At 46.2% G+C, this 14,040-nt stretch overlaps 1 long non-coding RNA gene across 2 annotated transcripts; it reads right to left on the bottom strand.

Annotated features, from left to right (window-relative positions):
* Positions 1-8,212: 8,212 nt before the first annotated feature.
* On the bottom strand, positions 8,213-11,889 carry LOC122372145. Of its 2 annotated transcripts, none has more exons than XR_006254830.1 (3): positions 11,665-11,889; positions 9,618-9,746; positions 8,213-9,046 (listed from the first exon to the last, which is right to left on the bottom strand). It is a non-coding gene; the product is annotated as an uncharacterized LOC122372145 (long non-coding RNA). The 2 variants fall into 2 exon arrangements; XR_006254831.1 differs by lacking the exon at positions 11,665-11,889 and adding an exon at positions 10,284-11,604.
* Positions 11,890-14,040: the final 2,151 nt, after the last annotated feature.

The following is a 14,040-nucleotide window of genomic DNA, read 5'->3' as shown; positions in this document are numbered from 1 at the left end:
CAGTTTGCGTTAATATCTACATCTTTATACTTTTTAATCCAGATCATCTTCAGGCTGTTCGCCTGCGAGCATATGTCCGGGACTTGGAGTCCTCCAGCTTTGTATTTACTACGGAGTGTTGCTCTTTTGATTTTGTCTCTCTTTCCGCCCCATATAAAATTAAATGTTATTTTCTCGATCGTGCTAATTAACGGCTTGGACGGACATGGCAATACTGTCATTAGATATATCAATTGAGAGAGGGCCTCTGTCTTCACTAGATGAACCCTTCCGTATGGAGTAAGATATCTAGTGGACCACAGTGATAGGCGAGCCTTCAGTTTATCAATCTTAGCAGCGTAATTAAGCTCTCCTATGTTGACGGCGGGATCTGAAGGTATTGTTATACCTAGTATCTCGACCTCTTTATGGCCCCAGTCGAGGTTTAAATTCTCACATATTGGAGGCATTTCAGTAGCGTTTTTACCTGTCCAAAACGGCCTTGTTTTGCTCCGATTAAGGTGCAGTCCGGAGACGGGTTCAAATTGTTCGAAGATGTTCAAACAAGCGCTCAGTGAGGCAGACGAACCGTCAAGCAAAACTGTTACGTCATCTGCGTATGCCGAAACCTTGATCTCGGTACCTCCTACGGCGATGCCACGAACGTCGTTTGAGGACCGTATAGTTGATAGGAGAGGCTCTATGCAGAGCAGAAATAAATAACAGCTTAAAGGGCAGCCCTGTCTTACACCTCTCCCAATTGAATACGGCTCGGAAAGAAAACCGTTCAGTTGTACCGTAGCCTGAGGTAAATTTTCTTCCCCTCTTGAAGAATAAACACAGCTGACCAGATTTAGTAGATCGGGACCAAAACCAAATTTTTGCAAGACCTGCTCCAGATAATCCCATCGGACAGAGTCGAAGGCTTTTTTAAAATCACAAGCCAGAAGTAATGCATTCATATGTTGTTCCAAGCAATGATCTCTAATGTCGTGTCGAGAATAAGTCGTACGTTTTCGCCTATATAGCGACCTTTTATAAAACCTGTTTGGTCCTCGTGGATACATGTTTTAATGACTTTGCCGATTCTTAGCGCTATTACCTTGGTAAATATTTTATATAGGACGTCTAATAAACTAATTGGTCTTAAATTTTCTACGAAACGTTGATCTTTTCCTCGTTTCGGGATCAATATCGTTACGCTCTTTTTAAAGCTTGTTTTTGATACGCCTGTTCTTTGTATTTCCTGAAATGCTTCAGTTACAATATCTTTGAGTTCGTTCCAGAAAAACTTGAAAAATTCAACGGTGAAGCCGTTCGGACCCGGGGATGTTCCATTTTTTTAAACTGGATAACGCTGTCTGAATTTCTAGTTGCGTTATACGGCCTTCACAACATTCAGCTTCTCTTTCTGTAAGTTTCTGAATGTTTGCGAAAAAGAGTTCACTTTCGTTTTCATGTAATCTCTCAGACGGAGCGCGATACATCTCGAAGAAAGCTTGGCATTCCGTAAGCATTTCGCTTACGTCTTCTGACATAACGCTGCTGTTTTTGCTGTGCGTCAACGTTAAAGCTTTAGTTCCGCTGTTAATGAAATTACGCTTTTTCAGGTCGTGGAAGTACTTGGAACCGCGTTCGCCACATCGCCTCCACCTAACTCTTGCGTGGAAAATGTTGCTACTCGTAATTTCTGTAATGAGGTCGTCCCTGTCGCTTGTCGCTTTTTTAAGGTCCTCTTTCTCTACGTCGCTCAATCTGTCTTTCTTCCCTAGTTTACTAATTTTCTCTTCCAAATTTTCGAAATTCGCTCGCAGTCTTTTTTTCCTCTGGCTAGCGTAAGAGATAATGTCCCCTCGGGTTACCGTCAGAACCGTTTCTAGCAGCAAAATTCGTGAACATTCGGGACGATTATTTATCTCTAGGATACGTGGAATGCTTGTTTTTATCATCTCTACAAAGCCGTCTTCTTTTAAAAGAGCGTTGTTAAATTTCCAATACGATCTTCCCCGTGGGGAAGCACTTAATTCTAGTTCAACCTGTACCATCTTGTGGTCTGCTAAGTATCCATCCGTTATTTCTGCCCTTAATCCGCTTGCTGTGTTAAGTAAAGATTCACTTACAAGAAAAAAGTCTATTCTCGATCTCGACGGTGGATTTGTCCTCTCGAATGTGTATTTTCGCGCGTACGGATTGACAGCTCTCCATGCATCTACCAAGTTGTTTTCCTCGGCAAAGCCGCAAACTATTTCTCTACATTTCGTATGATTTCTTAATCGGGTAGTTAAAGTTATCCTATCCAGCTTAATGTCCATACAGAAATTGAAGTCTCCCGCCAATATCGTGATTTCGTTACTGTACGCTCCTAAGGCTGCGCACAGCTGCTCAAAAACTGCGGGATCATCGGTGTTTGGACCATACACATTCCCAAGCGTTGCTTTTACCCCAAGATAATCTATTTCGATTATTATGAATCTGCCCTCTGGATCTTTATGCTCTTTGTTTACTCTGATAGGTAGGCCTGGTTTCACTAGAATCGCCACTCCGCGGCTTCTCTCGGAGCCGCTTGCGAAGAAACCTAATCCTCCCCATTCGTTCCGCCATATGCTCTCGGTACATTCGTCTGAGTGAGTCTCTTGTAAACAAATTATGTCTACTTTAAGTTGCTTGAACCAGGAGAAAATTTTTCTTCTCTTCGAGACACAAGTGCTGCTCGACCTGAGGCCGTTCACGTTTAGTGTTGCCACTCTCAGTCTGGTCGCATTAGAAGTCGTTTTTGTCATTTATCAGATTCGCTGCCCCGTCTCAGTTCACCGCGTTTCTCCCGCTATTATCCCACGGACCCTCTACACCCCACCCTGTGACCTTTCAAGCCCCCGGCCCGTTCCGTTCCGAATCGACAGTCCCGAAACCGTCCCCCCGCCGGGCAGCCGGCACGCCGGTTTTCCTAACATTGGAAATAGAGGTGGCAAAATGTGGACCCGAGGACCCGGTCCAAAGAACCAGTCTGGACCCATATGGGTCCAGACCGGTTCCTGAAAATTTTCTGACGGGTCCAACCGGGTCCTACCATAAACTACACATCTTGCACACTACACATTATTGCAAAATATGAAGTGAATGAAGTGAATGTTTCTTTGCGCACAGTAGCTCATGAGTATTCCCAGTGGGAAATAGGCTGCTTTACTTGATGCAACTAATGATACCTAGAAGTATTTTGTATTAATTGACTTTTGGGGAACGGGTCCAACTGGTTTCGATTCCAACTAAGACCGGGTCCGACTGGTTCCAGAAATGTCCAGCCGGGTCTGGTTCGAGTCTGGTTCCCAAAATTGTTATCTTTTGCCACCTCTAATTGGAAACTGTCCCGCCAGACCATGTGGCGCCGTCTTGTCTAGCCTAATCCTATATAGAGGTCGCTCCGATCAGCGACCGCTCGTGGTTACACGCCAACTAAGCATAAATGTCAATAGTCTATACATTATCTACTTGTAACAATCCTAGCTACACAAGTAACAGGTAGATATCTTAGAACTTAACTTACAAACTAATCATGACAGATAGCTAGACGCGCGCACCGGTAGCGCCTTGACGGGTGCAAAGACACCACCTGGCTCATGGGTGCAAAAGATGAGACATTGAGCTTGAGCCCTCTAACCAAACAGCGAATTGCTTGACACAATAAATGAAAAAATAATGACTGACGACTCGGTATCGATCCTCTCACGACTAGTTAGCAATACGAGTAGCTGACAAACGGCTCTTGCACTTTTCTCTCTCTATATATCATACTTCACCGAAAATTGTAGCCGTAGGCGCATCGCCATGCCATGCCTGCAGACAGGGAGCCTTTAGACGTCAGTCGGACGGTCCCCGCCGCCGCCGGCGCTCTCTCCCCGATCTGGCCAGCTCTCCGCAGCTGACAGCTCCGTACCACCCTGCTGAGCTGTCACTGGGACCCGCGGGTTTGCGGCAGGGGACGGGTCCAGCGGTTCTCGCAGAGCCGCAGCCCGGGGCTGACCCGGCCGGCCCGGCCGCGCCCCGGAGCTGAGCGGCCCCCGCCGCTGGTCCCGCTGGTCCGCCGCGGCAGCTGGTCCCGGCCCGCCGTTCGCCGGCGGCCGTCCCGCCCGCTCACGGAGGCCCGCCGCCGACAGGCCTCGTGTGATGTCGCGGGCCTGGTTCATAGTGTCCACACGGCGGGAACGTTCGTTGAAGGCCGTCTTGACATGCACGAGGCCTCTTCTCGTGAACACAGTGTAGATGGTTCCTCTCCGTTTTTCGTCCAGCAGATAATTGAAGATTTGCTGGTTGGCGGCTGTCAGCGACTCGCTTATGAAGAGTGGAACCGGTTTCCTTCCACCCTCCCGTGACTTTCGAGCCATGTCTAGACGCCGCTCGTACAGCTGGTTCTTCATGCTGGTTTTCACGAATTTACATATCACTGTGTAGTCGCCTTGAAGTCTGTGAACCGTTTGAATGTCTTGGTTCGTGATCTTGATGTCGGGAAATCGCCCGGCCAGTTCCTGAATTACTTTGTCCTCTATGTTCTCTTCGTTTGTCCGTTTTCCGAAGCTTTCACACCTCAGTATGAGAGTGTTTATCCTCCGGTTTATGTCCATGCTTTCTATTTGTTTTGAGAGCTCCTGGACAGTGTTTTCCGTTTTGTTTAGCGTTGCTTTTAGCTGTTCTGTCTCTGTTGTTTTGTCCATTAGCTCGCTTTCCAAAACCTCTAACCTCTTCTCCAAAGCCTCGTATTTCGCGTCCATGATTTTAAGCGCTTTGGCTATTCCGGCGTCCATGATGTCTTTCATGGCCGCAAGCGACACATCATCAAGACGGCAGCTGTGTGAATCACTATGGGCTGGTGAGCTTTCCTTACTTGCGTGCTTCACTCGTTTGCTTTTCCGCTGCTCTTTCACTTCCAGCGCTCTCACCATTTCGGGAACCGACGACTGCCGCTTCCGTCCGCCCCTCGGTGTTGGCGTGACGAATGTTGACTCTTCGGCGTCACCGAAAACTGAGTCGATATCCGACGCGGCCGTATCCGATGCCTGCGTCATGACGAGAGACATCACGTATGGCGGCAGACGCGTCCGTCACGCGGCCTCTGTCCGTCTATGGCTGATCCGGGTCCGCGGCCAGCTCAGCCCCGCGATCAGACGGCCCAAGACTCCAACACCGCCGCCACTGACCGATAGCGACCACGATCACGATCACGTCTCTGCTGACTCACCAGTCACTGATCGTCACGACGCATCGCTCTACGTGGCCAGGCGTTCGACAAGCACTCGTAAATCTCGGCGTTATGCTTCGTCTGCCAGTGACCGTTCACTGTCCGGCGGCCGGCCGCCCGCTGCCAGTGGCGCGCCCCTCACTCGCGCGGCATGTCACCGGAGCGCCGGGACCGACCTCCGGCCCGGGCCAAGGTCAGGCCCAGGGAGACACCGGTTGGTCACGTGACTCGGAAACAAAAATCAGCTGATAGAGTGGCGGAATCGCCGTAATCAAACACGAATAATTCCGGACGATAGAGCGGCAGTATATGAGTTTTCTTCACGATAGGCAAACATTGCAATGTTTTATCATTTTATGATCAAGAAACGTTCATAAACCATATATTTCTTCGATGATTACTGCCGCAACCGACGCGCTCATATCGTAGCCAGCGCATAAAGCTGTGCTTTGCGATATTAAATGTAAAGAAAAACATTCTATATCTTGCTTCAACCTTCTACTTACGCTTTTATATATTACGACAGCGACACCATACGGCCTCACCGTTCCGTGCTTCTATCCTCAGGATACTGAAATCCTTCTCCTCCACGCCGCAACCCCCCCTCCGGGCTGGACAGGCAACTTTATCTCATGCGGGCTGTTCCCTTGGAGCGGCACCGCTGCTCCCGAGGGAGCGTACCCCGTAGCCGGGTGCAGTGAGTGCCTTGGGGCTGGGTGGCCTGTCCTCTGGACGGGCTCAGCCCCGGCGACTCACTAGGGTGCCTGCCCAGACCAATGTCTCCCCCTATATCCTATTATCCTCCCGGCTCTGAAATGGTCGCATTGGACCGAAAGGGCCTAACCCAACAAAACAAAAACAAAAACATACGGCCTATCGACGCTATGCAACTCCATGGAGTGTCCGGCCGCACTCTTCCGAGTGTGCCGAGATCAGAGGCGGACCATCCGCGGCACGTCCAGCTGCACTGCCCGGTCGCTGGGAGGGCGACACCTAGCGCCGCTCTGGCCGCTCGCTTCCGCGCACAACTAAGCTACCTGGCTACGCCTGTGGGAGGGGAGGAGCAAAACCAACAACAGTCTGATGAGCCAATGGAGTCTGCGAGCCGCGCCAATCAGCGCCCTTCCGCGCGCAGACGGGAGCTAGAGCTATTCATCTCCTTTCCTGTTTTCGCTGGTCCGCCAGTCACCAGCACTAGAGGTCTGCACCGGCCGGCTGCAGCCGCGGCTGGCTGCAGCCCCACGGCTGTGGGCCGGGGCGGCTGCAAATATCTCCAAGAACACGGCTACGGCTGTGGCCACGGCTGTGAGATTTCAAGCTCAATCTTAAGTACTCAAATATAAAATTTTAAATCCTTAATCTTACATTCTGATAAGCAGTATAGCCTGTAAAAATCATGCAAAGGATGCCCAGCAACATTGAAAGTGGTGAAGCCTTTGAGAACCTGTAATGGTTTTACCATTTGCTGTAGGGGAGTTTGCACTCTGGTACAGAATACTAATAATAGGTACCAATTGTTCCTTCATTATCAAGAGCTTGACAGTTTCAGAAAATGCAACATGTTGCATTGTCACATCCCTCTCAAATCAATCTCACCTGGTCATTAGGAGAGCACCTTACAGCTATTGAAGACGAGCGTTCAATAATTCTTTCAGGTAATAGAAAAAGAAATCATGCCTAGGTAAAGGCAGGTAAAGGCTTCATAAAATATTATCTAAAATACCTCTTAGATGAATTTCTGGATTTTCGGCAAGTCCAATTACAAAATATAAAACTGGCGCTTTATGTTCTAACTGGTGTGTGAGTGACCGCTAACAGAAAATGCCGATCAATGAAGCCAATGGAATTAGATTATAAGTGAGCATGAACCTTACTTACGGTTAATTCACATGATGGTGAAAACCCTGAACACGTAATTCACATGACGGTGAAAACCCTGAACACAATATTTCTTACGCGAGCTGTTGACTTTACTAACAAAATGACGTCTTCTTCTAGAAATGTAAAAATTTGATACTTGATCTTTGTTTTAGAGCAAGTTTTTAACTGCATAGCGTTATTATTTAAAAAATTATAATTTTTATGGCTGTTTATAGTGAAACAAAACAATTTATTGCCACTTCCTTTCTATTGACGTCATTAAAAACTCAAGTAAAATTTTTGATTGAAACAGGTAATTGTGGCTCGCACGTCCTTGGGGATTTGAGCGAAGATCATTATTTGGAAAAATCAAACTAGATGAATGTTTTTCTTTCTTGGATGCTCACTAGTGTTTTGATGCCTTGCATATCAAATTAGTTTGAGACTTGCTCGGAAGGCTGCTTCAAGCCTGGCATATCACACCCCAGAAAATATGCAAGGTAAGAAAGAAGCAAGAGTTTTGACTTAGACAATCACTGTTTGACAGTCCATCAACTTCAGTTTCATTTTCCATACCTAACATTGATAATGAAAAGCATCAGGGTCTGTTGTTCTGTCCCACAACCATGCTTCAGGATTTGGCATTAGATGTCTACACTGCTAGTGCTTCTATTCTGGTTTGTTGTTTATGTTTTCTGTTGATGTAGGTACCTACCTACCCATCTTTCTTAACAACTTGCAAGGGCTTGTGTAGGCATGCATTGCGCATCAGGCTTCAGGCCTTCGGCCTAAAGCCAGATACACAACCACTTAACCTATGATGCTTCATGAGCTTGAGAATCTATAGCCCATTGCAATGTGCCTTTGGCTATATGTTTCAACTAAAAACAACTTAGTATATACTATTTGGTTGCATTTCATTGAAAGTATCAACGGCCGGCTGACGGCTGGCTGCCCACAGTTTGCCACGGCTGTGGGCGGCTGTGGCTGTGGAGCCACGGCTGCGGGGCGGCTAGGCTGTGGAAAATTGCAGCCGTGCAGAACTCTAACCAGCACCGTTCCGTACTCTCGATCGTAGCCATTCAGCCGTGTTGTCCTATACAACAACAGTCAGCAGCCTCGGATCGCGCCAGTCGGCCGCCAGAGAATCTATATTATTTATTTGCCGTACAGCATTGCAAGCGTTACAGTGTTTGCAGCCGGGTGTAATCAGTAGTTGACACATTTATGTTTTGTATCACAAAATTTAAAAATTCATTGAAATATATTCACTTTAATTTGCATACAGCTTTTGATTCTTGACGCAGATTGTTAGCCCTTGCTACATCAAACAGCCAACATCCATATTTCTATTTCCAGAGCTGCAGTGCTGGACACCGAAAGTACATTATGTTCTAATAATTCAATCCAAAGGCACATAGATTTCACGACAAACTTCTAGGTTCCAGAGCAAGTATTTTCTCGCCAGAAGCGCGATTTAATGCAGCTGGCGCGCTCACAATAACTAATATCGCGCTCGCCAAAACCCGCCAGTTACAGCCACTCACACCTTACTTCCAACCTCCGTCCCATTTATCATTTATTAGCATATCGAGACAGAATGAGACTACGACATAATCGTCAAATTACATAACACAAATTGCGGGACGTCATCGGAGAGCCCGTTAAAATACCAACCCCAATCTCGGCCAACACCGTTGGGACGGGGCGGGGGGGGGGGGCGGGAAGGGCTTGAAGCTGGAAGACGTATCGGCGTATCCTTCATAGACACGGGTGTTTCGCAACGCTGGAGCGTCGAGCCGAATTCGTCTCAATCGCCGCACTAACACAGCAGCGCTGCGTAGCGCGCTGCAGTACGCTGCCGTGAAACAGGGCCCAGGAGTCGGATGGTCTCGGCGGCGGCGGCAGCGGTGACTGCGCTTGTCACCGTGGAGCCCTTGAACGACGCCGTCAGCTCGAGCACCGGCGACTAGTGACCTGTAACAGAGCGAGTCGCGTCTCGTCACGTTGTCACCTTTCAGTCGCAACGGCCGTTATATAAACAGTTACTGAGAACATCACGTACCAGCCACGGCGACCGTCACATTACAGTCACGGTGATCGTCACACAGCAGTCACGGCGACCGTCACAGGTCACGACGGTCATCAAATACCAGCCACGGCGAGTATGACTCATAGTCACAACGTCTTCTGTCGCACACTCAGTCATAATTACAGTACATTAGCCTGTGCATAAACATCTCATCCAAGAAGTCCAAGCCCGATTATTACCCGCGTGGGGCTGCGGTTTGGTGGCGTGCGGCGACCGGCCCGACGGTTCAACGCCGGTGCTTACAGCGGGTCGATCCTGACCAGTTCAACTGGCAGCTCACCGACACGGACTGGACACCTGTGTTAAAGCAGCAGAGACCTACGGAGAAGTGGGAGGAATTTCGCAGGATTTTCCTATCACAACTCGACACAGTGGCCCAGGCGTCCACAACTCGACACAGTGGTGACCAAGGCGCAGCTGCGCCCCCCCCCCCCCCCGGTTCACACAATTACTGACCTGGAGATAATGTGATGGTTTCTGGACAATGTGGCTTGATACTGGCCACCACACTCTACAACTTCCTGCCAGGTGACGTCCTTCAGCTGGATCGAACCGCTGTCTTCAGAACCGCCGACAGCAACGAGCCTGTTGAAAGATAACATGCTCAGAACTAAAAAACCACAAAGCATACAATGGAAACGACTAAGCTGGCCACAGGCACGGTACACAACGGCGGTCTTTTATGCTAAGAAAGTTCCATCGCCACAAAAGATTGCAAATGGCTATGTTATAAAAAAAAACTCAGATATCACATATCTAGTCTGATAATGGATACCTGGCCGCACGTCATGTGGATGGCAGCATGGCTTGAGCTGTGTGCTTTGGCATTTCCATGGTGAGATTGGACCCCATGCATGGCGCTGGTGTTTCGTCTGCACGTGCATGTCTGCATCTACTGATCTGGGGTGGTCCAGTTTCCAAGATCTCTTGAGCGTGCTGGGCTACTAAGTTAATAGGTATATTACACTACGCATTCGCGATGGTCCACAGTGATAAAGTTGTGGTAAATGGATTTTCTCCTCAGTCCTCTTCTTTTATTCCAACCCTTATTCCTCACTGCCGTTTGGCTGAGGCACCTTGAGGCTTGATGCAGAACGAGAATGCCCATGTCGTGTGGCACACCTTTGATGAGCGTCTGTCCCAGCCAGCATCTGTTAGCAGTGGCTAGGTGGCTGTGCATTAGCAGACCCCTCAGTCAAGCTGACTTGGCTCAGAAACTAGCAGGAGGTTGAGTGTGCATCCTACGATGGGTAGCTGCTCATCTATGTGGCTCTGTGACACAGGATCAGCCTGAGAGAGAAGAAAGCCAGTCAAGGCAGTAATGGGATGTTGTCAGACTGGCAAAATAGTAAGTACTATGCCACAAGTTAAAAATCAATTTAAAGTTTTGTTGGGTTGCCTTTCAAGTTTTGGCCCAAAAAGACTACAGAGTTGGAGGAATGATAGGAATTAGGGGGAGCTATTGGTATGGGCAAACACCCTGGTACAAGTCATTGGGGCTGAGCCCATCCAGTGAACAGGGCACCCTGTCCCTGACACTGCACCTGGCTCCGTGTATGCTCCTAGGGGAGCTTCCCACATGGGATGAAAGTGTCCGCCCAGCCCAGAACAGGGGGTTGAGGCATAGAGAAGGATTTCTGGTATTCATATAGCAGGCATCTCACATGCTGCCACCGATTTGTGAAGTCGCTAGACTCTCCAGTTCTTGAGACATTTACACAAAATTCGCTTTTAAATCTAATCAAATACCCACCTAGTCTAACAGAACAAAACATTATCTAACCTGACCTAACCTTACCTACTAAACTAGGGTGTAGGGTATAGGTTAGTATGTTAATAGCCAATAGGTAAGGTTAGGTAAGGTTAGATTGTTTTTAAATTTCAGCTTCCTTTTATCTACACATTTACTGGCTAGCGCTGAAGGTGACTCCAGCTTTATTGACACCCCGTCAAGTTCGTCACCAGGGTGGTGTTTCACCGGTGATAGCAGCACGCTACTATTCTGCTGACGTCACACTTGTGGTTGTGTTGGAGCAATGTGAGTGGGGCTTGTTGATGTCTCCATGGAAACCTAATTTGACACATGAAATAGCAGCGTGCTGCTATCACTATCACCAGTGAAACACCACCCAGGCCAAACTCGCACCACGCTACACTAAATCTGCGCTGCACGAAGCCAAATCCGCAACGCACCAAACCCACACCAGCTGAACAGCCCCACGAGCCACAATGACAACATCTCGTCGAAATTGCCATGCTTCGTCAACTGGCCGTTGGGGTAGAGCATACTTGGTAGGATAATTACCACAACTACAAGACAAATCAATCAAAACATCAACTACCTTTGGCCTTGGCCTAGTTACCTTTTACCTATTTTGATTTGAATCTCAACTGAACCACAGAATTCAGAAAAGGATCTAAAACACAAAATTACCCAGCCTGACAGGCAAAATCTCAGGGAAAAAAATAAGTTTTAAAAAGAAGGTACCAAACCAACACCTACCTTCCATTATTTATAGTCACAGTGCCTTCCATCTTTACCTAACAAAATCAAATCAAATAACAGACCCCAATAGAGTTCAGTGTAACAGACAAAACAAATAACATAACCGATGACAAAATACAAATTAAAACAAAGGTGTTCTCCATCAGCAAACGAAATGCCGTTCAACCAATCAAATGCAAAGACATGCGTCTGCTAGCGACAGAGGTATATTAGCAGCATTTACAGTACAGTGGACAAAGCACAACTGAGGGTGGTCCGCGGTTTTCAATACCGAAATTCGTAAATTTCCCAAGTTCATCTTGTTTTATGACTCATATCAAAAGATAGAGAATTCTTTTATGTTAATTATTAAGCTTGAACTAGACACCGACATTGTCTTGTTTTTTAGTAATATTCCATTAATTGTCATAGTGTTACCTTCAGCAGAATGGAAGATCATTCATTCTAGACCAAAAAATACACCTTACATCTTCGAAACTGCAATGAGATATGCGGACTTTTAAAGAAAATTGAATTCTCATTTTGATATAGACGTTTTAAGAGCATATACCTAACAAGTTTACCAAATACAGATGTTTTTGCTCAGGAGTAATCGGTTACAAAAAATATAAGTTCGAGATTCATAAATACATTTCTAAAATTTCCCAAGATCATAGCGCTTCAACATTTTGATAGGTAGTAGCGTTAACAATTTTGTATTTTTTGGTAAATGTTTTAGACACCGACATAGTCTAGTTTTAGAAAAATATTACATTTAGTGGAACAGGGTGACCAAGGACACCAATGGCGGTGGTGCATTCAACATCAACTAAATGCAGTTTCCAATGCTTAAAAAGCAACAAAACTGACATAATCTGAAAGAAAATTTAATTTTGATATTTATTGACCATGATTGAAGCCCCACATCACTGAAATTACTCGACAATTCAGGGTAGAGCATTGGCAGGTCCGGTAGGCTGAACAGCTCAGAACCATGATAATTTCGAAATTGAATGAAAGAGTGTCGGCCTTTGATATTATTTTTTGTCCTTCAATTTTAATTTTTGATTGTGAAAAATTAATTTTGTCCATGAGCAAGGTTTGCGTTTAAGATATATAATTTTTTAAATGGCGGAGATAGCCAACAATTTATTTTCGTTAATGCTTCACAGGTTCATACATGACGTGCTCTGTGATCATAAATCAAAAATATATATACAAATCGTAAAACTCATCGAAATTTGTTGCTTAGTTCTCTTTTTTAGACTTAAAAGGTCAGCTGAAAATAGTGGTCAAAATACCTTAGTGTTGTAATTTCGAACCGGTTTTACCTAGTTCTCTATATACCGTGGTCAGGCCACTACTGAGTAGCAAAATGATCTTGCTGCATCTGCTTTAGAGGTGTCAATCGGATACCAACTTTTTGGTATACCGATACCAAACCGATACCAACTTGGTATTTGGTATTTCAAGGCGAGTGCATTTGGTATTTTGTTGGTATTATGAATCTTCACTGATGTAAAAGAGGCTGAGAATTTGGTAAAAAGTTGGTATTTTCCTCATATTCCCAAGTCGGTTCGGTATCGGTATTTTTCCATGGATATTGTTGGTATTTGGTTTGGTATCGGTATTACGAGTTTCCATAATTGACATCACTAATCTGCTTACCTCAGCAGCTGTTGTGTTCAGTGTTTATCCTGATGTACAGAAAGAATGTGTGCAACGGTTGTAACCACGCGGACCGAACAAAGTGATCTGGCCTAGGTTAGGATTGACAGTGATTTGGAAATCTAACCTTGGGACCAGAATATAATAGTAAATGATGGTGCTTCAGAATCAGAAGTGTTATGAAGAAGCGTCCCTGAAGTTATGTCAGTCATTGCCAGATGGCCAAAACCAAGACTATATACACCGCGAAAACACTCAGTATTATCACAAAAAATGTATTTAAAACACTCAAAGGTTGGTTACACACCAGTTTTTCTGGCAACCCCCACTCAAACACAGACTGCTGAGTGCTGATGCCAACACCATTTTTCAATTCAACTCAATGCCAGCCATTATCGCTCTACATCACATTAGGTGTTCAACGACAAGGTTTGTGACACTTTTAGGTACAAGTTGTGCTACCATCACATTTGATAAAATGAAAACAGTCAGCAGTGATCAACGTCAGACATAAACCTGTGAAGATCAGACATTACTTTTCGCACCATCAGCACCATTTAGTCGTGTTCCAAAGATGCCTATAGTTACATCAACATCAAAGCACAACCAGGCACCACTACTAACAGTTATGCCGAAAGTACACCCACAACACAATTTTTTAATTATTTTGATAACCTACAGGATGTTTGAAAGCTACCTACTGGCCCTGGCTCTGAAATCCAGAAT

The sequence above is a fragment of the Amphibalanus amphitrite genome, unplaced genomic scaffold (genome assembly GCF_019059575.1).
Source record: "Amphibalanus amphitrite isolate SeventyFive unplaced genomic scaffold, NRLGWU_Aamphi_draft 001322F_arrow, whole genome shotgun sequence".
Taxonomy (NCBI): Eukaryota; Metazoa; Arthropoda; class Thecostraca; order Balanomorpha; family Balanidae; genus Amphibalanus; species Amphibalanus amphitrite.
Note: the sequence above shows the minus strand (reverse complement) of the source record. Positions and strands in the feature narration are given on the sequence as shown.